We start from the raw sequence: 25473 nt of genomic DNA on the forward strand, positions 1-25473 counted from the left end.
TTTAAATAGAACACATCAGTTACGTAATTGTATTTTGATCACTATGAACTGCAAGTTACTGTGTGGAAGCTGACATCTGGAAAATGTATGAAGAAGATGGATCTACCCTATTTGATGGCAAAAAGTGGTTCAGCAACTCCCTCAATATGAAAAACATTTTTAATAAAATATTGGAATTCAACATGGGTCTTTGAAGTCAGATGTCATTTCTCTACCAGTTGTCAATATGTGGAATGAATAAATATCTCTGGTCTGACCAAGCTAGAGGGCCAAAGGTGGCTTTAAATCAGTTTTATGCCACCTCCTCTCCCTGGCACCCTGGGGCTTCCAGCTGCCAGTATGGTCCATGGTGTAAAGTACAGCAGTCTCGAGGTTGCTCTGAACTACATTAACTGTCAATGATTCCAGGGCATCCAGGGATTGCTGGGGTGTAGAGATGCCTCTGGCCAACTTCTTTTCTTTTCCCCAGCCCCTTCTTTTCCAACTTCTTTTCACACATGTCCCACTCTGCCCATGACATATCCCCAATGACAGGGCCTATCAGGGGCAGGTAATGTAGGAATCAGTTATGCTGGCTCTGTATCTGCTGATGACTCCCACACATAAGAATACCCAGCAGGGGAGTTTCTGCCCAGTTTCTGCCCCTTTCTGCCTTTGTCTATGAATAATAATAACAATGTAAGAAACTGACAGTTAATGGAGGTGTCTTCCCCAGTCAGGGACTGATCCATAACTCTGAGCATCTGTTAGAAGATTCTCTGCTTCCAAGAGTCCCTTAAAGTGTGGTTCTGTTCTGAAAAGTGACTCTGCACAAATAGCATTGCAGGATTTCATGTGTACTTCCACCCCGCATACACAAATTAAATCTGCTCAGTTTACAAATAAAATGCATTGGTGGTGGTGTGCACGCCTAATTATGAACTCAGCGTTATATCTGAAAGCCAGCCAGTGATCTTTCTGTCTCTTGTATCATTAGCAATAAAGATTCTGGAACTTAGTTGACAGTTCTGTTGTTGATGCATGGGGTCATCTCTCTCTTAGAGCCTGATCCATCCCCTGCTGAAGTCAATGTGAATCCTTCCACTGGATTCAATGGGAGCTAAATCTCTCCCTTAGCGGGTAGGTTCTGCAATGCTAACATGAGTTCCCACCAGCAAAACCTGTTAGTCACTAACTCAGAAGACTTGATTCTCAATATGTGGGTAACAAAATTGTTGAGTTAGCGGATAGTATATTTGCTAACACTTTTCCTAGTACACTATAATGTTATATAAAGGATTTTTTCTTCATTTTGTATAGATTAAAAAATGGGATTCATTCAAATAAAATGTTTATAGAAGTTATGTTTGTAGCCCCCATGAAAAAAATTAGCTTGAAAGAGAACTGTCATGGTGCATACATGACAGCTGTCCTCACATCTCTCATTTTCCCCATCTCCAAGTTTCATTGATCTATTAAATGAGGTTTGCAGGGTAAAGGATTTCTTTTTTACATACCAGGTATATTTTGCTCTTTACAACAAATTAAACAGTGCTCTGTACACAAAATATTGATACCTGTTCTACCTGTGAAAGAGCTGCTGTGTGTAACAGAAAGAATGCTACATGATGTGGTAGTTATTATAGCAACCAGACATTTTAGCTGGTTACAGCTATAAATAGTTCTGTAACAGATCTTGCAGCTCATTACTCAGTGCATATATTGTTGACCTGAGGTAGCTTTATTGACCTTGTATGCCATCTTTTCCTATTTTTGTTCTTGAGTATGAAGTAGTTGGATGCCAAGGCTTCTACATAGTTCTTAAATACCAGGTTCACTTCTCTGTGTCTACAAAATTTGTAAATCCTTTCCTTTTATAAATTAAAGGGTGCCAGGCACCAGGACCCAGTCTTCCCCAGTTCATTTTGATCTCTCTTTGCAGCCTTCATTGACTGAATTTTCAGTATTTGTTTTGATCCATTATTCATTTCAACTGGGAGAGGGAATATTTTATTTTTCACATCACCATATAGTTTTCCACTTAGGCTTATTCCATTATTATTGAAAACTCATGAAATTATTCCTTAATGTCTTTCGAGCTTTGCAACTAAAGATTAATCACATCTCACTCTCAGTGGTTAAGTTTGCAAGCAAGAGACAAAGTTGGCAAAAGCAATAACTTTGCACGTAGTGAAAAAAGGAACATGTTAGGTATAAACTTCTACTTATTTTTTTTTAGCCAAAATATCTCTTCTCCACTTTTTCATTGCTTTCTTCATGGTGGACAGAGGGTCAAGACTAATCATATTCTAAATTTCAGGCTTTATACTTTGTTCTGTGTCAGCTTATACTTTCATCAGTTCTTTTTCTTCCACTAAAGTCCAACATCAAACCGAAAATAATTTTTTCATCTATTGTAGTCTGAGTCAAGAGACCTTTACACAGTTTAGTGAATAATTGGATAATGCTATAACAGGATCTCCTAAGTAGACGAAGGTGACAGATTGTCATAGCTTTTCGAACCAGAAAAGGAGAAATGGGTCACCAGAACCTTCAAACATTCACATGGGCCAGCAGAATGCTGCAAACCTCATTTGGACAAATTACATATGGGAACTAAGGAACAAATCAATTATCATCCTTGGTGGATTCAATTCTTTTATTTGTAGTGTTCATAATCCCAACCTCCAGTATTCTACTTCTGATTTTGAGCAGTTTTACATTTTGAAGAAGTCCTTTTAATTTTTAAGAAGTAACTTCCACATAAAGTGCAGCTGCTAATGCATTATAAACTTGGATTAGCTTAATTAGAGACTTCAGAACAAATTAATGACTTTTTAAGCACTCAAAACAAGTTAATTATTTTGTATAATATCATTGTTGCTGACATTCCACAGTCCTGGGTTTCTATAAGGTAAATATTCAGTACAGTGCATGGGAGGTAAGCAGATTAACCTAACAAAATTTTTTGATTATGTTGCTTCAAAATGCCTACTTCCTACATGCAATAATCATTGCATACACATTGTTGGTCTACTTAATGCATAATTCAGTATTATTTGAAATGTTGCACCATGATGCATTTGGGACATAGTTATTAATACGATGGCATCATAAAGCAAAGTTCTGATAATTTTTCTGTAATACTATTTCAGAAATGTTTGGCAATTTCAGAATTTAAATTCATGCCCTTCACTTTCTTACTACCAGTTTGTGTATATGTGTTTAACAATATATGTTCAATACTGTTAAATTAATAAAAATGAATATATATGACCTGATCTTCCAAGATGCTGAGCTCTCTCAGCTCCTCCTAATGCATCACTTTCCATTGATCCATGTATTGCAACTCCATTGATGCACTAACTCTCATTCATACATTAGATACTGACCTGGAAGTCAATAGGAGTTGAGAGTACCCAGCACTTTGAAGGATCAAGCCCATAAAGTCCATATTTATTTTCACAGCATATTTATGGTATTGATCCAGCAACTTCCCCTGCTTGGGCAGACCCCAATGACTTGAACAGGGGATTTTCATGGAAACAGTTGCCTAGGACCTAGGTGAGCATGTAATGTAAATACCTTATGTAATGAAATATCTTCTATTTAGGTGGGTGCAAGAATTTCTGGCATCTTATTCTGATAAACTGTTGTATCTTCTCTATTTTTCTCTGCTTCTCTTTGTATGTTGTTTATTTCTTCTTTACAATAATCTCTTCCTCTTTTTTAATTCCTATGTTCTACTTTTCATTTTCTAAATTTTTCATTTTTATGGCTCCTCAGATTATAGGTTCTCCTCATTCCTTCACACAAAGGGGCTCAAACACATACCCATGCACAATCCCTAGGAAAGGATTTATTGGTGTGTTAGCAATTAGCGACCTGATATATGCTGACATGCCATCTCTTTTATTGCCACTGGATATGATTTTTGTTAGATAACTGATTTTCATTAAAAGATTTTGGATATATAAATGGAGTCTGACAAATTTTCAACTCTGCCGTGAACTGGTGCATTGGCCCTTGTCCATCCTGAGTTTCCTGTGGTGTTACTTAATATATTCCTTGCAGTGCTGGCTCCAAGAAAAAAAACTCATAGACTTTAAGGCCAGAAAAGAGCATCATGAACATCTAGTCTGTCCCCTAGCACATCACAGGCTACAGAACATCACTCACCCATTCCTATAAAAGGCCCATAACCTTTGATAACAAAACAAAAAAGAAAAATGTACACATTTATCTCCAGCTACAAATACAAATGGCTGACAAAGTGCAGCTGCAGTCCTATTAAGCATGCATTTAGGTTCTACCACTGGTTATTGTCAAACCAAAGATTATTAAGCCTCATTTAAGAGTTAGTGTCTTTAAAAGAATTCTTCTGAATGGAAGAATTTGTCTTAAATGAGGGCCTTTTAAACTAAAATTTAGATTGACAGATTTCAGCTCTGCAGTGACCTGGCTCTGGCCCTTTTCCATCTTGAATTTCTTGTGGTATCATCTTATCTCATCATGGCATGGTAATGTTGGCTCCATAAGAAACCTTCCATAGAAAATGAGAGTTCATCCATCTGTCTCTTCCTGAAAATATTCATGAATAATGATACATCACATCACTAGTCAGTAAAAAAAAAAAAAAACAGTTATTCCAGAAATGGGATTTTGGTTTAAATTTGGTATCAGGCACTTCCTTCAGGCTGGATTGTCCCAAGCCCTTACAGGAAGATTAAGGAGGCAGTCACAAAGATACTTTTTTCCCATTCCCATGCAACAGCAGAGTATAATTGCAGTTTTTGTGCATGGAGGCATGCAGGGACCATTCCCTCTATCCATCAGAGGATTTCCAGAAAAGCCCAGTCTTTCCCAAAGTTCCCTCAGAGAATGTGCAATTTTAAACCATTCTGCAAGAAATTTAACCATGGGGTGGGGTAGGAGAGGCAGCATACATATGTATTTTACCTGGTTTAAAGTTTTCTTCTGATATTCGCAGTATATGACCTTTCTGCCATTGAACTTTCTGGCTTGTCCTGTATATTTTTATCACAAAACAAACACTGCCCTGCATTTACTACCCAGGCCAGTGTTTGTTTTGTGATAAAAAGTAAACATTTCCTGTTCCACAAAACCAGCTTTGCAGCCAGCCCCAGTATATCTGCAGAGGAAACAATTACACCTTCTAAGCCTCTGATTAGCATTGTGAGCCCAAGAGAACACAATGAGTTAAATATCTGCTTATTATGATTGCACATTTCACATGATAGAGGTGATTTTTGTATTATGTTCTGGTACAGCATTCTCCATTGTAGAAAAGTCTCTAATAAATATCATGTTCAGTAAGATTTGAAAACCATTCCTGTGAATGATAAACCTTACTTCATATAATCATATATATGATTTGATGATATGTGAGTGCTTGATATGACACTATATAGACCAGGGGTGAATATAGCCCATTTGTTACCCCAGCATCTGCATCATGTTAAATATCTTGATCAGAATTAAGCACATTTTTGGGATAGGTTATAATTAAGTTTAGTCAAAAATTTTCTACTGAAATGAGGAGGGAGGGATAACTCAGTGGTTTGAACATTGGCCTGCTAAACCCAGGGTTGTGAGTTCAATCCTTGAGGGGGCCATTTAGGGATCGGGGCAAAAATTGGGGATTGGTCCTACTTTGAGCAGGGGGTTGGACTAGATGACCTCCTGAGATTTCTTCCAACCCTGATATTCTATGATTCTTTTAAACAGAAATTTGGGTTTTCAACTAAATGAAAATTATAACAAAGTATCTACTTTCCTCGATTTTTATTATTATTTTTTGTTGGGAAACTAAAAACCTGAAAATCAGTAATTCTCACTGGACCCAGAAAGTTTGCAGGCCAGCTGGCAAGCAGCACAGCTGCAGGTGGGCTAGGCAGCCATAAAGAGAAACTACATGCAGTGAAGCAGCTATGTACTAGCTGTTGGGGGGAGAGGAAGATGAAGAGCAGGAGATTTGGGCTGGGTGGGGAGGCTGCAGAATCACATCAGGAAAGCCAACTTTGCCACAGAAAAATTCCAAAACATGGGGGAAGCACTGCAACACTTGTGTCACAGCAGTTCTTTCCAATGTGCCACATTAATGCCAGATGATATAATTAATATACAATCCAGTGCTTTTAAATTTAAAGATCAAATGGCTTCAAAACAAATCCTTGGATCTGAACATTTCCAGACTTGAGGGAAGTTTGGATCCAGGACTAAACTATACCACTTGGGACCATTTCTAATTAAAAAAGGTATTCAGAGACAGGATATTATTTGTAAAAATAGACATTGTTGGGACAACAGAACTTTATTCATGCTAAGTGCTACAAGTAATACCAAGGAAGCTTCAGTAGAGCCCTGATCATGTCTACATCTCTGAGATCTGTTGGATTTGTTTTAATATTTGTCTTTCAATTATCACCTTTCCAAAGAGAAAACCAGTTGAAGAAGTCAAAAGAGGATACTGATATATTCTGGATTAAATGGACTTGATTCTGATCCATACCCGTTTCACACTGGTGTAACATCACTAACGTTACATGTGTTACTCCTGATTTACATTGGTGTAAGAGAGATTAGAATCAAGCCCTATAATGTTTTTTCTATTCTAGCCGTAACCATGTCCAATGAAGGAGAACTTGCAGCTCCTCCTTTCTGTGATCTGATCCTAATGACTTTCTCCACAGCCTTCTTCAGGAAAAGCAATCTGTTTGTTGATTCTCATTGCCAACTTCAGAACAATCATTTTGGCATTGTGCTATAAGAAAAAGAAACCCTTCTTGCCTCTTTTCTGCACCTCATCTATTCCAAAATGCACAGCACAAGAGTGAGCTGTGTTTTAAAAATCCAAACTGCAAACAGGTCAAAAGTAATGTTTGATCTGTACTAAACATAAAGGTACATTTGCTCATTTCACTGCAACCTACAATGTTGCAATTACTGCAAGATGATGTAAAAGAGGAAAGAAGGAATCAAATGGTGAGGCAGAGAGTGGAAGTGAAGGTAATGACTTAAGTTCTAAGAGAATATGTACTAAACCTGAGAGCGCATGCTGCAAACTTTTGGGAGGAGAAAAAAAAAGGAGGAAGAAGACATAGAGGTCAAGTTCTCTGAATGTAAAAGAGGAACAGCTGCAGCTTGGGCAGTAGTGACAAGGGGAGAAAAAAGAAAGTGAATGTTTGAATAGAGACTGGGAGTGTCTGGGTCATTACAACATATTGAATCTATTTCCCCATGTTAAGTATCCTCACACCTTCTTGTCTAAATGGGCCATCTTGATTATCATTACAAAAGTTTTTTTTCTCCTGCTAATAGCTCATCTTAATTAATTAGCCTCTTACTCCACCTTTTCATGTTCTCTGTATGTGTATATATATATATATATCTTCTTACTGTATGTTCCATTCTATGCGTCCGATGAAGTGGGTTTTAGCCCACGAAAGCTTATGCTCAAATAAATTTGTTAGTCTCTAGGGTGCCACAAGTACTCCTGTTCTTCTTAAAGTTAAAGAAATTCCCCCCTTGCCTTCAGTAAAAAAGGCTTCATACATTCAATCATCTCAAATATCTACTGGGAGGCAGCAGGGGCTCGTGGATAGCGCACTGGCTCATAAGCCAGAAAACCTTAGCTCTATTCCCAGGTCAGCCACTGGCCTGCTGTGTGGCCTAGATAAGTCACTTGGCCTCTGTTTCCCTTCTAGCCCTTTGTCTGTCTTGTCTATTTACTCTGTAAACTTTTCAGGGGATGACTGTCTCTCACTATGTGTTTGTACAACATAAATCTCAGTTGGGACTGCTAGGTGCTATCATAATATCAGGTGCTGTGGTTTAGTCATCCTTGAAATGAGATCTGTTTGAACTATTAGTTATGAATAAAATTCAATATAAATGTATCCCCTTTGGAGGCTAGGGTACTGCTCACAAACCAGTGCTGATTTCCAAAAAACATTTGTAGGATTCACCAAATGATTTACATCCTGTTTTGTGAAATGCTATCTTAGAATAGTTAGTGTTTTAAATAGTTATTATTCTTTTTGTGTCTAAGTCACATGGCATTTTTTCTGTTCCTTGATTGGATAACTGAATGGGAGAATAATTAATAGAATTTTTGGCTGAATAACCAGTCATACTAAACTTCTTGACACCATGGTTTTAACAAATGTTTTATGGATACCTACCCTGTACCCGAATACTCAAGAGTAACATATAATGTCACACCATAATTCATAGGGATCTGGACTCCATGTCTTTTATTCATCGAAACATTCCAAAATGTGTTTTTAAGTATTCATCCCGCTCTAATTGACACTTACCATAAAGATGGAGCTGGTTACATTCCATATTCTGGCACAGTAAGAAGAAAAGCTTGAAATAAGCACCTAGGTTGTCTTCTTCTGCACAAAAACATTCAGATGAGGAAAAAATAAGTAAAAACTTTCTATATTTTAACTCAGTTTATGTTAACTGAGGTGAAGAAGGAGAGATTAGTGGCTGAAGCGGGGGAAATGAGTGTGGAGTCTCATCTGTGCAGAGCTTGAGGATCCACAGCAAATCCCAACCTCAAAATTGTTGATCTCAGGTCATCTGCATGAAAGTCCAGCTCCTCCATGAGGTTTCCAGAGTTCCCTTCCTAGCTGGCAGCAAGGTTGGATCATCGGCAGTGTCAATATTGCCACTGGGGCCTCACTAAACCTGCACATCAATTCCCTCAAAGGTAGGGATAAGACCTGAATAAGAATTAATGCTTCACTGAGCTTTTAAACATGATGGTCTTGATTTGCCTGGAGAAGATGCCCCAGAGAGCAGTTACTTCCTAGATTTGTCCTGTTCACCAAACAAGCTCAGACCCTGAGAAATACATTGTTCACATCAAGTGCCCTCAATATACAGAGAAGAGCACGTTGCATAAATTCTATTCTCTTCCTTCGTACCCCCTTGGCAAAATTGCCCCAACTAGCATCCACAAACCCATCATTCTTCAACTGCTATTTAGAAGGCACCACAAGCTTGTATGAGAATACCAACCAGGCAAAGGAAGAAGACTAAGAAACCTGAACCATGGTGGGAGGATGAGTATGACAAGACAGGAGGATCAACAGTGATGCCTATTAAATGCTCTCCTAGGTCAACTGAATTGTTCTCACATGCTAAGAACCTGAAGTAAGGTTCTGTAGTTTTTCCTTCAGTTTTGAAGGGGAGAAATACTATTATATTATTTCATTTATCAGAACATGATCTACATATATAGAGTTTTTTTAAAAAAATATATTGAATGTTTCATTCCCTGCATCCCACACAAAAAATTTTCCCCTTGACAGTTCTTTTTATCATAGTTTCTAGGACAAAATCAATAATTGATCATCCTTGTAATCTTTTGCGTGTGTGTTGTTCTAGGTAAAATTAAACCAGAGCAATTTCACACGTTCCAGTAGGTGCTTTTTATCAATAGCGTATAAAAGATGAAAATCCAGCCAAGTAATTTTGTGATGTATCATATCCTGTTGTCCATTGTAATGGTTTTTTAATCTTCACAATTGTGCTTTATTACCTTCAAATTTGGTGCAAATAATTCTATTGTAGATGGCAATGTTTCCTGATGATATGAAGTGTTAATATTTATTATTAGATCTTCAAAAATTATGTCCTCAGTCATTCATCATGCTCCATTTCCTCATACAACAGTTCAGGAGGTGATGAGGCATTGTTCTGAAAATTACAGGAAGAAATGTTAAGGTATAGTGAAGAAATAAATGGTAACAACTAGCAAGATATAGTCTATATCCACATACAGTACTGTGTATTTATACACATATGAATTTTGAACCTCATTTGTTCATGTTACTGACATATGAATAACCAAGGGCAAGATTATAATGCTTTGTCGCTCAGTATTACTCACATAAAAAATATAAATTTTCATTAAACACAGTTAACGATGGGTTTGTTAACCATCTTGAAGTAAAGCTGAGAGCTATCCACTGTATTAAGGACCAATTTCAAGAAAATTATTGCTGTTATAATCCCCAAAATGAGTTGAAAAAGATTTTTCACCCCTTCAAGAAAAAAGTGTCACAGTATACGGGCCTATTAAAATTTAGCTACAAGATAGGTCTTGTGGAAAGGTAGTCATGTAATAATAATTACTACCAATTTCTGCATCAATCAAAATAAGATCCATCTCCTCTAGGCTTACTATCAAGTGATAGCCTCATAAAATTACTTACCGGTACTTATATTTAAGAATGAACATGTTAGTTGATGCTGCAGCAAAGTAGTTAATTAGAGTGGGTAATTATTTTGAGGAAATTACTGGCATAATTTAGTTGCCTGTCATAGGTGTTCAATTGTGGAGTCAATCAGTGATATGTAACTGGTATTTTTCCAATGATATGTTGGGTAGGAAACCACAGCAAAACTTCCGTAAGATCACCATAACTGGATGTAAAAAGAATGAGGAGTACTTGTGGCACCTTAGAGACTAACAAATTTATTTGGGCATAAGCTTTCAAGGGCTAAACCCGACTTCATCAGATACATGCAGTGGAAAATACAGTAGGAATATATATATATATATACACACACAGAGAGAGAACATGAAAAAATGGGTTTTGCCATACCAACTCTAACGAGACTAATCAATTAAGATGGGCTATTATCAGCAGGAGAAAAAAAACTTTGTAGTGATAATCAGAATGGCCCATTTGAAAAAGTTGACAAGAAGGTGTGAGTAACAGTAGGAGAAAAAAATTAGCATGGGGAAATAGGTTTTACTTTGTGTAATGACCCATCCACTCCCACTCCCAGTCTTTATTCAAGCCTAATTTAATGGTGTCCAGTTTGCAAACTAATTCCAGTTCTAAATGTCTTTCTAACTGATATGCTTTAGCTCAGACAGAAATTATGAGCTTGATGCAGAAATTACTACCTTAGGTTCTATGGCCAGTGTTATGCAGCAGGTCAGATTAGATGATCAGAATTAATCCTTCTGGCCTTAAAAATTTATTGATCTGTGAACAGGGCCCCATATTTCTAGAACTGGTAAGAAAAATATAGGAGAAGCCAGTCTTTGTTGAGCAAATTCCTTTCTTATTATAATAAAATAGGATTAAAAATACAGGCCAAAATCTTCAGAAATGAGTTTGTAAAGTTAAGCTTCTAAGATAAGTAAGTAGGTTCCTATGGTCTGATTTGAGTCAATGGAAAGTGTAGAGCCATTAACTCAATGGCAGGTGCAGATGCTCTAAAAATCAGTCATTTAGTTAGGTGCTTAAGCATGAATTTAGGAACTTAATTTAAGACTCCTATTTTGAAAATCTTGGCTAAACTCCACATGAAGGACAGGCCAGTGCAGAGGATAGAAATTCCATTCTGTGAAGGATTTAAAATTTGGCTCTGTTCCAAATCAGAATTAAACCCCAAAATTTCAAAATTCTTTCCAAAGGAAAATTCAGAAAAAAAATAAATTGTTTTGGATAATGTTTTGATTTTATTTTGAGTTTTTATTTTTAATTTAATACAAATTTTTTTAAAAAATTAACTGAAGTCACACAAAAAAATGAAATTTTAATTCAAAAAATGTTGAATTCTGATGTTTTTACATAGTTCGAATTTTTTTTTCCTGCTTTTAACTCCTACATTAAATTTTGGCAAAATCTACATGATTTCACAAAGCATTTCACTTTTGACAGAACTGCATCTTCAAGTGGAAAATGGCTCTGTCAAAGTTTTTCCAACCAGATCTAATGAAGGGATTAAACTCCGCCTAGTCAGTACAATGGGAATTACCACCTTAACACAACAGATTGTTTCTGTCTGTCTAAAGAGCAAGAATGGGGAAGAGGAGGAAGAGATGACAGAGTAGGTTGAGGAAGGGCAGGGGAAGGAAGGAGGAAAAAAATATCTCTGTATTATGGAGGAGTACAGGACTATACTAATGCATACGCAAATGAAGCACATGCATAGGGCTCAAATTCAGAGGAAAGGGAAACCCTGAGAGGCGCTATCACCCTGTATGCCAGGTTACAACACCACTCACTCAAATTTGACCCTGCCACCCCTCCATCATAATGGTGGTCAGGCCAAACCTGAGCAGCGCTGCAACCCTGTGCTCACCTAGGACCAGTGATAGGTTAATCCCACCCTAGAGGTCTGTTTCTATAAAGTTTTCATTGCCATAAGTTTAGGGTGATCACTCTGTCGATGAGAGAGGAAGCCATGTGAGCTGTCAATAAATACTTTAGTGTCCCCATACACTTTCCCATGATTTGTTTCTCCAATGTGCAGTCTAAAACTATATTCTTCTGATACTGTTCAGAATTTGCTCTTATATTCAGTCTTCCTCTGCTTTTCTCTGACTGAAGTACATCAGTTGCTACGGAAACCATGATGCCATTGGCATGGCCGGCTTCCTGATGTCCACTTGTGCAGCAGAAAGTCATTTGATGAAAGGGTTTCTCCTGTATACTACGCTGAGTGGAATACAGGCACTTATGCCATGTTATTCCTGACCATATACATACAATGTATATCACTAGCGTTCCAACATCTGGCCCTCCAGTCTCAAAACTGGGGCCGTCCATTTGCATTGACTATCAACTGGAGATGTGTTCCTTGTGTCAAGCCCTGCAATCTCTAAATAGAAGTGTCTGAATCAACCCCATTGCTGCAGGCAGCACCTCCTCAACTACCTCACAAACCTGTCCCTGCAAACCCAGGAGCAACAAATGCTGTGAGCCAGCAGTTGTCCTTTATTTACTGGTTTCAGAGTAGCAGCCGTGTTAGTCTGTATTCGCAAAAAGAAAAGGAGTACTTGTGGCACCTTAGAGACTAAGACATTTATTAGAGCATAAGCTTTCGTGAGCTACAGCTCACTTCATCGGATGCATTTGGTGGGAAAAACAGAGGGGAGACTGATCTGAACAGGTGTGTCTATCAATCTCCCCTCTGTTTTTTTCCACCAAATGCATCCGATGAAGTGAGCTGTAGCTCACGAAAGCTTATGCGCCAATAAATGTGTTAGTCTCTAAGGTGCCACAAGTCCTCCTTTCCTTTATTTACTGCAGCTGCTCAGCAGCTCCTCTCCTGGCTTGCTACCGCATCGTAAGGGAGGGAGAAGGGAAGAGCGTGGGCTGCTTGCTGGTCTGCATTCCTGCCAGGATGCGAGAGCTACGGGGATAGCAGGACAGGAGCTGAACTAAGCCGACGAGAGCACTTAACCAAGGATGTCTGTCTCCCCCCAGCAGTCGCCAAGGAGAGGGAGAACAGAGGACGAGCTGAGAAACAACAGCCCAGCCTGGCTCCCGGATTCTCCGCCCCAGCCAGCTGGGGACAGCGAGAGCATAGCAAGCTCCCGCCACTCCAGTTCCCCACCTTAGCAAATACCCCCCTCTGCTCGCACTGGGCCAGGATGTGAGGAGGGACGCTCAGGAGCCCGCTGCCGGGGCGGATTTCCCGGTGCCCTGCGCAGCTGCGCGCCGCTCCGGCAGCCGGCCCGACCCCCCGGCCGCCCGGGAAAGCTGCCCCCGCCCCTGCTCCGCCCCTTCCCCCGAGCCCCTGTCCCTGCGCCGGCCCCGCCTCGCTTCTTCCCACCCCTTCCCCTGAGCTGCAGCCTGCGGGGGGCGCGCCCTGCCCTCACCCCGAACCGCCCGCTGCGCCAGTGAGCGCTGGGGGGAGGGGGGGGCGGTTCTCCCCCGCGGCTGGGAGCCGGGGGAGCGGAGCAGGCTGGGGCCGGGTGGCTCCGCTTCCCGCCGCCCCGTGAGTGTGGGGTCGGGCCCGTCCAGCAGTCCCTGGGCGGCGGGAAGTGGAGCGACCCGGCCCCAACCCCCCCCGCCGCTCTGCCGGCTTGTGCTGGGGGCGGGCGGTTCCCCCCCCCCCCCGACCCCCAAGCCTGCTCCGCAAAGCCCTCCGCGGAGGGCTGGGGCACCAAAATGTCTAGGGGCGGCCCTGGTTCCTGTGCCCTTAGTGCCATCTGCCAGCCGAAAAGTGCAGGGCAGGGAATCTGCTCCCGGTTATTGACTGTGGCTCTTTGACCTTTTAGAAACAATATGTTTAGCCTTCAAGCTAAGAAATGCAGACAGCACTGCTGTGCACACACCTTGCCCAATCAAACCAGGCTAACAGTTGTTCAGGGTATGTCTTTCGGGGCTTAGTGCATATTTATGGGCATCTTTAACTGCTTCTGCAATCTAAATATGAATGTCATCGACTGTATGAGTGTAAGGCACCTGCTCCTGTTCCCACTAACATCAATTAAAATACCTCTTGAAGTCTGTGGGAGAAAGATCCAGCCCATAATGTGCATAAACTGGACAGCAGTACACTTCTCTTGAGCACAGGCTTAAATTCATTGCTGCTGAGTTCTCTCTTTGTTTCGTAGTCAGCTCATTATCTGACATCTCTTAGAGGAACGTTGTTCATTGTCATGAATTTCCTCTCCCAGAGACATGCTTTTCTAAGCAGGCATCTCATAAGTTAATGTAACTCATTTCAGTTGAACATTTCCTGAACAGCATGTTTATTTCAGAGAAGGAATATTTATTTGGGAACAGGAACATGCACTTATAAAGCAAGAAGAGTAAGACCTTTTAAATGCCCTGCCTGAAGCAATCCATCTCTTTAACATGTTTGCTCTTGAAACAAGTCTGCAAGGATTGTTTGTTATCATTTGCCATTGGAGTTTTAGCCATTTAAGAGGCTTATTGGGCAAAACTGTGATCTTAGATCCACACAGATCTACACAGAGTATTGAATGTTGCAATCCCCAACAAACAGCTAATCTGCATGTGTTCTGCCATCCATCCCCCTCACAGCCAGATTTCCGGCATATTTGGCTGAAACTCACTGACCTTCCTTACACAAGCACATAAATTCAGGTACAAACATAAGCGGACTTTGTGTAGGTGATGAAGCTTCTTTGTAAATCCAACGCCAAACTTTGGGCTAAAATAGCACTTGCTTCCCATTTGCCTTCTCCTCTGTGAGGAGATTCTTAGGTATTAAAATCTCATGTATGTGTGGCCCTCGCTTCCTCCCCTTTGTACAGATGTATTTCAGGTTAGCACAGAGCCCTCTTTCCTGGCACACATTGGTGCAGCTTCCCTTCTTCACAGCCACTCTGCCCACTTATTTCACCTGAGGTAACAGAGCCTGGGGACCTACTGAAGCTCTCTTCACCCATTTGTGACTGCCAATCAATTAAGAGATGTTGCTGAACCAAATTGAGATTTTCTTAAACCAAACTTTAACGACAGGTTGTATACAAGGAATACAAGTTTGTCTGAGTAAAGCATAAGGACCTCAGGATTTACTCCAAGTACATAAACCCATGTGACCAAGCTTCAATTAATTGATGTTTAGATGGGTCACCCAAATATATTCATTCTCCACTTTCACCCTCGTTTTTTTGGTCCTGGGTGGAAAAAAATATGTGCTCATGTAATTAGACACCCTATTAAAATTCAAACACATAAAGAGCAGAATTAAGAGTACATTGGTTACCACAATTCTGGCATTTCCTAGCTTCTGAGTGCTTCACTTTACAACCCTTAATAATGTTCTTTTCACGTAGCTTTTTGGATGGATTATAGGTATTAATATATGTATGCAATACATTACAGCAAATCTTAGCAATATTTCCCAATTGCTTCTATACTAGAGGTTTTGCATAATTATGGCCCTTTGTCCTCCCAGTTATATGTAGCAGGGTGCCTAGCTATTATTTGATAAGCAATCTTTACCAGATATTGCACAGGAAAAAAAGAAATTCCAGGTTTAACAGCTCAAACAAAAAAAAGATCAAAATAATTAGGCAAAGTCCTCTGCACATGCACTACATCCTAATTACCAGCATCTGACTTGAGCAGGTGGGTAGTGCAAAATCTCCCATGTTCAAGGGCAGAAGTCTTCATCCCCACCTTTCCCTTCCTCCAATAGCCTTCACTAAGCTTTCCTTTATTTCTGTGCCATACATTGGGTCTTACCACCCAGCATAGGATATGTCCTCTGCAGAGTAGCCAGCCCCAACAGTTTAGAAAAATCAAGGATCAGACCTCTTGAGGAAACAGTAAGAATACCGGTAATTTGTTAATAATGGATGGAAATAAATTGGGTGTCACTGTGTTCTGGTGATAAAGGGCTAGACAGAAGGCCAGATTGTGTGCCTAGACAGAGGAGTAAGAGGAAGTAAGACAACATTTGAAGCCTGCACACTGACTACCTGGATCTTGGATTAGTGCATGCAAGATTAAAGGGGGTGTCGCATCGGCTCCTTCCTGCAGGTGGGAGGGACTGATAGTGCCTTGTCTCTGCACTCCAGTATGCCAGCCCACAGACCTGGGCCAGTACAGGGAGGTGGGTAGTTATCTACGGTTGGCATAGCCCAGCAGCAAATTACTCTCCCCCTGAAGCAAGGGAGGAGCAGGGAGGGAATTCAATGATTTGCAGTTCCTTCCCTGCATATTCCTGGACAGCACAGCAATGCACTGTGGGACATAATATATCCCAAAATATTTAGGGGGGAAAAATCAATCCATCAAAAGAATAAAATCACGTAGGGGGGAAAAGTTAGAGAGGATCTGAAAAGGCGTGCAAGTAGGGCGGTGCCCGCCTGTACGTAGTACCAGCAAGAGATTTTTAGTGGGTACAGGGTATGGAAAGACTTGGGGCTAGCCAGGGCTGTGCTCTACTCCTTAAGGAGCAGAATGTGGCTCCAGAGGGCATTCATTCTTTAAATGGCACAATACATATGCTAACAAACTTAAACAAAGGCTTGGTTTAAGTTTGTTAGCATACGTATTGTGCAGTTACCTTGGTCAGGAGTCCTCAAGAGGGGAGGGATTGCGGGGTGGAAGGTGTTTAAACAGTGTCTTTTATTTTGTTTCACCCCATTGGTCTGAATTATCCATGACATCCATACTGCATCACATCAAGTCCAAATCATTAGAGGAATGCCTCCGCTTACACTGACCAGAGGATGTTTGGATTCTGATGTTAGCCCAGTTCTGCAGCCTTACAGATCAGAAGTTGTCCCCAGTATACACAGAATTCTTCCTTGCAGCCAAACTAGTCTAACATGCATTTTGTTAACTGGAACTGGAGCAGCAAAACAACGAAAACAAATGCCTCATTTTCCAGCTTTGTGAGTGAGAGAACTATAAGTGAAGATTATAATGTCAGACACTGATGGCCTTAAACCAGCTGCCTCAGGAATCTGCCAAGAACTTTGCTGAAAATATGTTCCTCATCTTAGCAACGGAGCTAAGACTTATCACACATCTGCCCACCTTTATTCGAATGAAGCTCCTTCTGATCTGACAGCTCAAACATTGTCAGTTTCATCCAGAACAATTTACAAACTTGGAACCTAATCCTGTAAACCCTTAATCATTTGATCAATCCCATTGAAGACAATGGGACAATTTGCATGACTATGGATCACTTTTGAGGACTGGTAAGAGTTTCAGGAGTTAAAAGAAGTTGAATTCCCCATTGAAATGCAATGTTTGGGTGCAATACCATAAAGCAGTTTAGGATACAGTTGTACTTAAAATTTGTCTTTTAATAAGTCATAAATATACTGAAATGGCTCCTCACCCAACTCCCATATTCCATATAAATAGACTGAATAGTACATATGTGGGGGGAAAGTGAATAGTTAAGCATGTTAATGTTTGTATTTACAAAGGGGAGAGTCGGAGGGGACGGGGAAAGCGTGGGGGCCCCGGGGTGCGGGCAGGGCAGGGAAGAGTCACATGGAGGGTCACGTGGGGAGGTCACGTGTCCCCTCCCTTGTGTCTCTCCCATGAGTGCAGTACCAGCAAGAAATGATTTCTACTTGCACCACTGGATCTGAGATGAGGAAGAGAAGAAAAAAATGTTCTGCCAAGCCCCCAGACTGGTGTTCTTCAGTTACAATCTGAACAAATGAGCTAAATTCGGTGCCACTGAAAAAATTACAAGCAGAGAGACAGGTAACATCACCCCACTGACAAAACGGTAGTATTTGGCATAGCAGCCCTTACACGACCCATTAGTTGCCATGCCTGGGGCTTGTGTTGAGGATAGAATCAGGGAACAACACATCCAGCTACCTTCTAGAACATGCCAAGCAATGAAAAATTGGAAGAAAAACCCTAGCAGCAAGGCTAATGCTCATGTGGGCATTTGTCATGGTGACACTGATGGTACTGAAAGTCTTATATTGTAATGATTGTTTTAGAATAAAAATTACTCCAAATGCTAGGTCAGAAAATATGATACAGTCGATCAAATCACTGTCAGCTGTAAATTAGGTTGACCATCCCTAGGCAATGTGGAACATAATTGGCTTTGCTCACTGCTTGTTTTATTTTTATCTGTTCTGTTCAAGCCAAAGTATTTGCTCACTTTGATGCAATCTGAGAAAAAGTTCACTGACTCGAAGAGTTACTCACTATTTACACCCAAGTTAAATGGGCATAATTTGGATCGGCATTTGTAAATTTTCTAGTGTGTATCTTTGGTTAAAATAAAGCTACTTAGAACTAAATAAAATAACAACAAATAAAACCTCTAACATATGAATTTGGTGGGAGTCTCCTGCTGAAACAACCTTTAAATTGCCAGTTGCTATTTTGTTGTTTGGACTACATGTTATGCAGCTGGAGTTTGAGAGGAGAGGGAATCTTCTTGTTTCCTTTCTAATCCTTTCCATCTCACATTAGCTTCAAAATCTGTTGTAACTGATGAGCAGAGGGGAGAAAAGACACATATCTAACTCCTTCCCCTTATTAAGGACTGCTCCTTTTAACATCTGCAAGATGCAACATGACACCTTGACTTTCCACAAAGCTGTAATACACACATGATAAGATTATGATGTTGCAATGGCTTGAAATAACCTTTGGTAGATTTTAATGGTCATGCAAGCCACTTGAAACCAGGACTGTCATTTCCATGAGTCGGCAACTTCTTTTAAGCCCCTGACCATATGTTGTGTTCCTTTACTCTTTGCAGTATATGAGGCCAAGAGTTTGGAGACTATCTTTGTTTTCCTAGATGCTCCCACGCAATCCTTCCAGCCCCTGCCCTGTCAGGGCACAATGACTCCTAAGGAGAAGAAATTCATAGAAAAAATTAATATAGCCTAGATAACTTCCATGAGTTGGGGAGGGGGAAGGATGATGTTTGTTACCCTGGACCCCACTGCTGATGCACCCACTGTGCCACTCACCTGCCCTGACTCCCCCTACTCCCAAACTAACTCTACAGCTTCTGGAGAGCCATCTTCAGGATATGGGGAGCAAGGAACATGGATAAGGGAAGAGTGTGCATGGAGTATCCCCACACACATTCAGAGCTAAAGGGAGAGATGATCTGACCTATATATGTCTCAGCCCTCACACAGTACGTTATATAAAATAATAGGGGTGTGGATAATAGCCCATAGGAGTAAATAAAGGTTTTTTTAAATACATTAGCAAAAATCAAATAATTCAAAAAGGATGGATGAACTGGAGATACAAGTCAGTTACTAAGAGAATAAAGAAGTAAAAATTCTTTATGAACTAGCTTTACATACACTAGTTTTACATACACTAGCAGATACTGAAAACCTGAAGCCAGGAGCAAGAGGGTTTTTTTGCTAGAAAAATTAAGTGTGCATTAATGATCCAGATCTAGTGAAAATGTGCATTATTATGACTGCACCATAGGCACAACTGTATGAAGCACACACAAGGAAACAGAGTCATATACAAAGAAAGAAGCCTGTTTTGAGGATACCAGCTTTATTCCATTCAGTGTTTTCTGGTAGATTGGACTGGAAATGGAGCAACTGTCTACTAAAAGGGGAAGTCCAGCTCACATTGAAGCTGTTGCTTTCTCTTCCTCCCAGCGCTGGGAATAGTGTGTGACTAATTCCAAAAGGCTGCTGTTGCTCTGGGATCAACCTTCTGAGCTTCTAAACCTAAATTGCTCTGCTAGCTATAACCTTTTGAGGGTAACTGACCAACCTCAGCATTGGGAGAACAGGTTTCAGAGTAGCAGCCGTGTTAGTCTGTATTCGCAAAAAGAAAAGGAGTACTTGTGGCACCTTAGAGACTAACACATTTATTAGAGCATCTCTAAGGTGCCACAAGTACTCCTTTTCTTTTTGACAAATGCATCCAATGAAGTGAGCTGTAGCTCACGAAAGCTTATGCTCTAATAAATGTGTTAGTCTCTAAGGTGCCACAAGTACTCCTTTTCATTGGGAGAACAGGACATGAAAGTGCCATCTGGGGGAGCCTAAAGGCTTTTGCAGCAAACTTGACCTAGCATAATAATTATGGTGCTGTTTGATATTCACCAGTATTTTCAGAGGTTGGAAAACCCATGTTCTCAAAAATCAGCTTGCACAAAGCAGTACTCTGGTGTTTGTGGTATGTGTGTGTGCTCTTTCCTCACAGTTCTCTGCTTAGGGTCCTGCAACATAAATAGTTAGCCACCCACAAAGCTGGAAGTATAAACAGTGACTGTTTAATAGCGTCAATATTCTTAATTATTTTTCTGCAAGATCAGAAAGAAGGGGAAAACACAAAGATCATCAGGGTTTCTATATCTAAATTGTGTGTGTGTGTGTGTTAATGACTAATTTATTCCTCTGTACAAACAAATAGAAATGATGCAGTTTTAAAGATGTTCCAACAATATACATAACAAACCCATAATTCAGAACCTACATGGTGTGTTTGAGATTTTTGTAGTTTAGTACTATATTATTGCAAATATGTTTCAATTAGGTTTGCCATGATAAGGTTTTCATATGACTTTGTGTTTAGTATTTCAATGAAAGTCCTGTGGATTAGTGTCCCCTGAAATCTCTCTAAGCAGCTTTCCCTAAAACGAGCTTTGTATGGATAATTTGTAAAACTGCATGAGATAAAACATTAATTATTTCTATAAAATAGAATTGCATTGTTTTGGGTAAGGCTAGTGTAATGTGCATTTTAAAAATTAATTATATGCTATTTAGAATGTTGATACATTAAAAAAATGTATAAAGAAATTTGAGAGGTGACACTGTTTTAAATTGTAAAATGAAAACCAAAATGCAAAAGCCTATTCCTTTTCCTTTCTCTTTAATCAGTCCTGGTGGACCTAATTCTCCACTGCCTTGTATAATTATTTACACATGTGCAAGCTGAGTGTAAAATGCTGCCATTCTGACCCAGTAGTGCTCACCTGCTTTGCACAGGTGCAAGGCAGGGGAGAATTGGGAAGGTATGTATGGCCATAGAATGTCGGCATTTTTGCAGTTCTTCTGCTTTCAAGAGTTTGCCTAATTTGGTTGTAGCTAAGGATACAGTTTTGGTGTGATTTTCAGTTATAGTTTTTTAACTGGACATTACTGAGCTGCAGGTCCTGTGTGGGAGTATAGGGACAGGGGATTTGATTCTGACCTCACACCACTGTAAATCAGAAGTAACTCTACTGAAATGTGAAGTAGCTCTAATTTTAAACTGCAGAGAGGGAGATTGCATGTCCCAACAAAATGGCTATCTGACCTTGGACATCCTCACAAAGGAATGTATTTTACGTTATAGTTTTTTAACTAATTGACAAAAGGCTTCTGTCAGGAAAGATAAAACTAACTACCTGGATAAAGTTTAGTGGGTAGGAGACTGGACTTGGAGTTACAAGACCAGGGTTCTATTCCCAGCTCTGCCAATGAGCTGCTGCGGCACTTTGGTCAAGTCACTTCACCTCTCCGGGCTTCTGTTTCCCCTCCCAGCTTTTAACGGTCTTGCCTTTTTAGATTGTAGTCTTCAAGGCAGGGACCATCTCTTATAATGCAATTGCACAGAGCCTATCACAATAAGGCCCTGCTCTTAGCTGGGATTCCAGTGGTAAAAAAGTGAAAAAAAGACCTAAGCAGCTGTCATGGGCTGAAGCAGCTATACCTAAGCAGAGCCTAGCTAGCAACACAGCAGCACTGAAAAAATACCTGACAGTGAGACACTATACAAGTGTAGAAGATATTCTGAGAGTTATATATTCATGTGGCTTTACTAGAGATGTTGCTAAACTTAGATCTCCTGTATGGCACACTGGAAATTAATAACAAAATAACTGCTCTTGAAACTAATGAGCTTTGGGGTTTAAAAAACTGGTGAGAGACCAGAATCGGGCTCTGGGTGATCTCGTGTATGAATACAGTACCAAAAATTTTTAGCACAAAAGAGGATGACCATATATGCATTCACATAGATATTTATTTAAATTGAAAACTTTCTGGGGGCAGTGATTGCCTTTCTTATTCCACGTTTATAAAGAACCTAGCACAACAGAACCCTGGTCCTGCCTGGCTCTTTGGCATTTCTATAATATACAATCGATCACCATGGCAAATCATTTTCTTGCTCCAAGCTGGCCTCTGCAGATGGGTGCTGCAGCTTGCCTGGCGCAAGAGATAATTGCTGTAAATTAATTTTCACTCATTTTGTAAACCAGAACAAAAGCAGTTAATATAGCAGAATATAATGGACACTGAATTTTCCCAGTTCTACAACACATCTTCTGGCTTGAAACAGAGCAGGTATTATTATTGTACCGGTTATAGTCTAGCAGGTTGAGATCAGGCCAGCCTATGTTGAGTAGCACGTCCATAATCAGTGAGTTATCTTGGTTCCTCAATCAGACTACTGAAGGAGTAAAGGGCTACTCAATATGAGTAAGCATTTTACAGTTAAAAGCTGGGAGGGGAAACAGAAGCCCGGAGAGGTGAAGTGACTTGACCAAAGTGCCGCAGCAGCTCATTGGCAGAGCTGGGAATAGAACCCTGGTCTTGTAACTCCAAGTCCAGTCTCCTACCCACTAAACTTTATCCAGGTAGTTAGTTTTATCTTTCCTGACAGAAGCCTTTTGTCAATTAGTTAAAAAACTATAACGTAAAATACATTCCTTTGTGAGGATGTCCAAGGTCAGATAGCCATTTTGTTGGGACATGTAATCTCCCTCCCTGCAGTTTAAAATTAGAGCTACTTCACATTTCAGTAGAGTTACTTCTGATTTACAGTGGTGTGAGGTCAGAATCAAATCCCCTGTCCCTATACTCCCACACAGGACCTGCAACTCAGTAATGTCCAGTTAAAAAACTATAACTGAAAATCACACCAAAACTGTATCCTTAGCTACAACATCATAGTCCTCCATCATAACAAAAGGCCAAGTACAGTTCCACTGTCCTTGATTCACATAATGAGGATAATAACAGTTTATTCCTGCCCCAATAACAGAGAAACTGGGGCTCCTACAGCAGCCAAAGTGACCATCTAGGTAGGGTAGGTGTGCCTATGCAAATGAGATCAGCCCCTGAAGTTCTTTTCCACAATCCACCATTACTCGCCACCAGATGTCAGGGTAGAGCTCATCCTGACTCTGCTTACACTTACAAATGCAAAATTGCAATCAAAATTAATAGGAACTTTGCATGAAAAATAGGTACAGAGTGTAAGTAGATACAATGACATTAAAAATAATACAGTACGCCAAACAATAAGCATTCAAAAATCATGATTTAGATCCCTCCAGAATCTTGAGATTGGCCTTTTGTTATGATGGAGGACTCATCAGCAACTAAGCAGCACTCGCTAGGCAAGGGTCATGGGTTCCAAAACCCAGTGAAAGGAGAGAGGCTGGGGATAGGTATCAATACTTGGTGGCATGGGCCTCCTGGTGAGGGTCTTACATGCTAATTGCACTTCCTTTTCTTTTCACTGTGGAATATCAGAGCTAATTTTGATTCCATTAGGAGTCTAGTTACAGGCTGCTGAGCTGAATTCACTTTGGGTTAATGGTGCACCAGCACTGAGGCTCCCCTACTACAAGCTGAAATCACAAAAGAGCTAAACTTACTAAGAGCTGAAATCACTAAATGTTGTGTTAAATAGTGGGGGAGCCTGAAGATATATTGTGGAGCAGTTTGTGGGATGGCTGGCAGAGCAGAGCGCCTGGTGGAGTGGAGCAGTTTGTCAGATGCCTGGAGCAGCTCATGGGGGCAGCTGGCAGAGCAGAGCCCCATGGAGAGGTGGGACAATCAGCTTTGGACCACGCAAGATGCCCCTTGACCCCCCACCTCCACCCAGGTTGAGAGGTAAAACTCTGCAGATAAACTTTTGAACTCTGGGGCTGCCCTGACCAGGGAGAGAGACTTTTGGGTCGTTGGACTTTGGGTGATTTTGGATTGCTGGACTCAAGGACCAAAGGGAAAGGACATGCCCCAATTTGCTTGGGATGGGTTTTTTGCTCATGGGTTGGGTTATGAATCCGGTTGGTGGCGTTTCCCCAACATAATGCCACATTGTTTCTCTCTGTTATTAAAAGGCTTTTTGCTACACTCAGACTCTGTGCTTATGAGAGGGGAAGTATTGCCTCTTGGAGGCACCCAGCGGGGGGGATATATATTAGTCCCAGGTCACTGGGTGGGGGCTCGAGCCGATTTTGCATTGTATTATTGGAATGGAACCCCTAGATACTGAACCCGGCCCTTGTTGCTGCCAACTCTGACGGGCAGAAGGGTTGCATAAGGATGGAATGTGGGATCATGTACATTTCATTCCTTAATGTAAAATGAATGACTGCTGAGAGTGACAAACACTGGGCCTGATCCTCCATGTCAATAATCTTATTAAATTCAATGGGAATTTTGGGAGAAAAAAGAATACAAGATCTGACCCCTTTCCCTCTCCCCACCAAAAACAAACAAACAAAAAAACCCATCAGACAATAGAGAAGAATTCAGTATTACTGGTTACTGCTTGTAGCATATGGGTATATGGACAAAATATTAAATGCAAGATTCAGTGAGGCTGGAAAGATCAGAATTGAAAATATTTGATATTTTTTCCCCAAAATCTTAGAACAACCTTTTTTGGTGCCTGGTGAAAATTATTGCAGATTACAGGTATGTCATTTAAAATCAATTATTTTATTTTTACTTCCTTTGTCATTATGAAAGAAGTCATTCTTTTCTTCCATGATAGAGTTTCTTCCAATGAGCATGTCCATTTGGAATCAAAAGAATGGTTGCTCACATTAATCCTTTTAACAGAATGTCAAGATATATACTATTTAAAATGTCATAAGACCAAGTAAATTAGTAAGCAAATACACTGATTATTTGAATAAATCAAAAACAGTTTTTCTCCAGAATCGTCCAATTTGTATTAACTTAAAGCACCTTCTTTGAGACAAGAAAGCTGGAAATTATTGCCTTTAGGTTTAAAAGTATTGTCTCAAAAGCATGATTATGTATTTAGCCATCAACTGCTAGAAATCTGAATACTATGGTGACTATTGTCAGATATTAGATGATATTCAAGGTGCTAAGCACTGTTCCTTCGCTCTTTTACCCAGTTTTACACCAGCATATCTTCTTTGACTTAAATTATTCCAGTACAAGTTAGGTCAGAATCAGTCAACCTCTCTTGATTTTCAAAACCTTAATGAGCT

At 40.3% G+C, this 25473-nt stretch overlaps 2 long non-coding RNA genes across 2 annotated transcripts in view; one reads left to right on the top strand and one right to left on the bottom strand.

Annotated features, from left to right (window-relative positions):
* Window positions 1-1377: 1377 nt before the first annotated feature.
* Window positions 1378-25473, bottom strand: part of LOC119861551 — a 33270-nt gene continuing 9174 nt past the window's right edge. The window contains exons 2-5 of the long non-coding RNA XR_005294937.2: window positions 9554-9711; window positions 8319-8399; window positions 4939-5131; window positions 1378-4595 (exon numbers count right to left, since the gene is read on the bottom strand). This is a non-coding gene — a long non-coding RNA (uncharacterized LOC119861551). The remainder of the gene's footprint in view (window positions 4596-4938; window positions 5132-8318; window positions 8400-9553; window positions 9712-25473) is intronic.
* On the top strand, window positions 19308-23826 carry LOC122455794. Its single transcript, XR_006274263.1, has 3 exons — window positions 19308-19317; window positions 21779-21784; window positions 23563-23826. It is a non-coding gene; the product is annotated as an uncharacterized LOC122455794 (long non-coding RNA).

The sequence above is a fragment of the Dermochelys coriacea genome, chromosome 9 (assembly GCF_009764565.3).
Source record: "Dermochelys coriacea isolate rDerCor1 chromosome 9, rDerCor1.pri.v4, whole genome shotgun sequence".
Taxonomy (NCBI): domain Eukaryota; kingdom Metazoa; phylum Chordata; order Testudines; family Dermochelyidae; genus Dermochelys; species Dermochelys coriacea.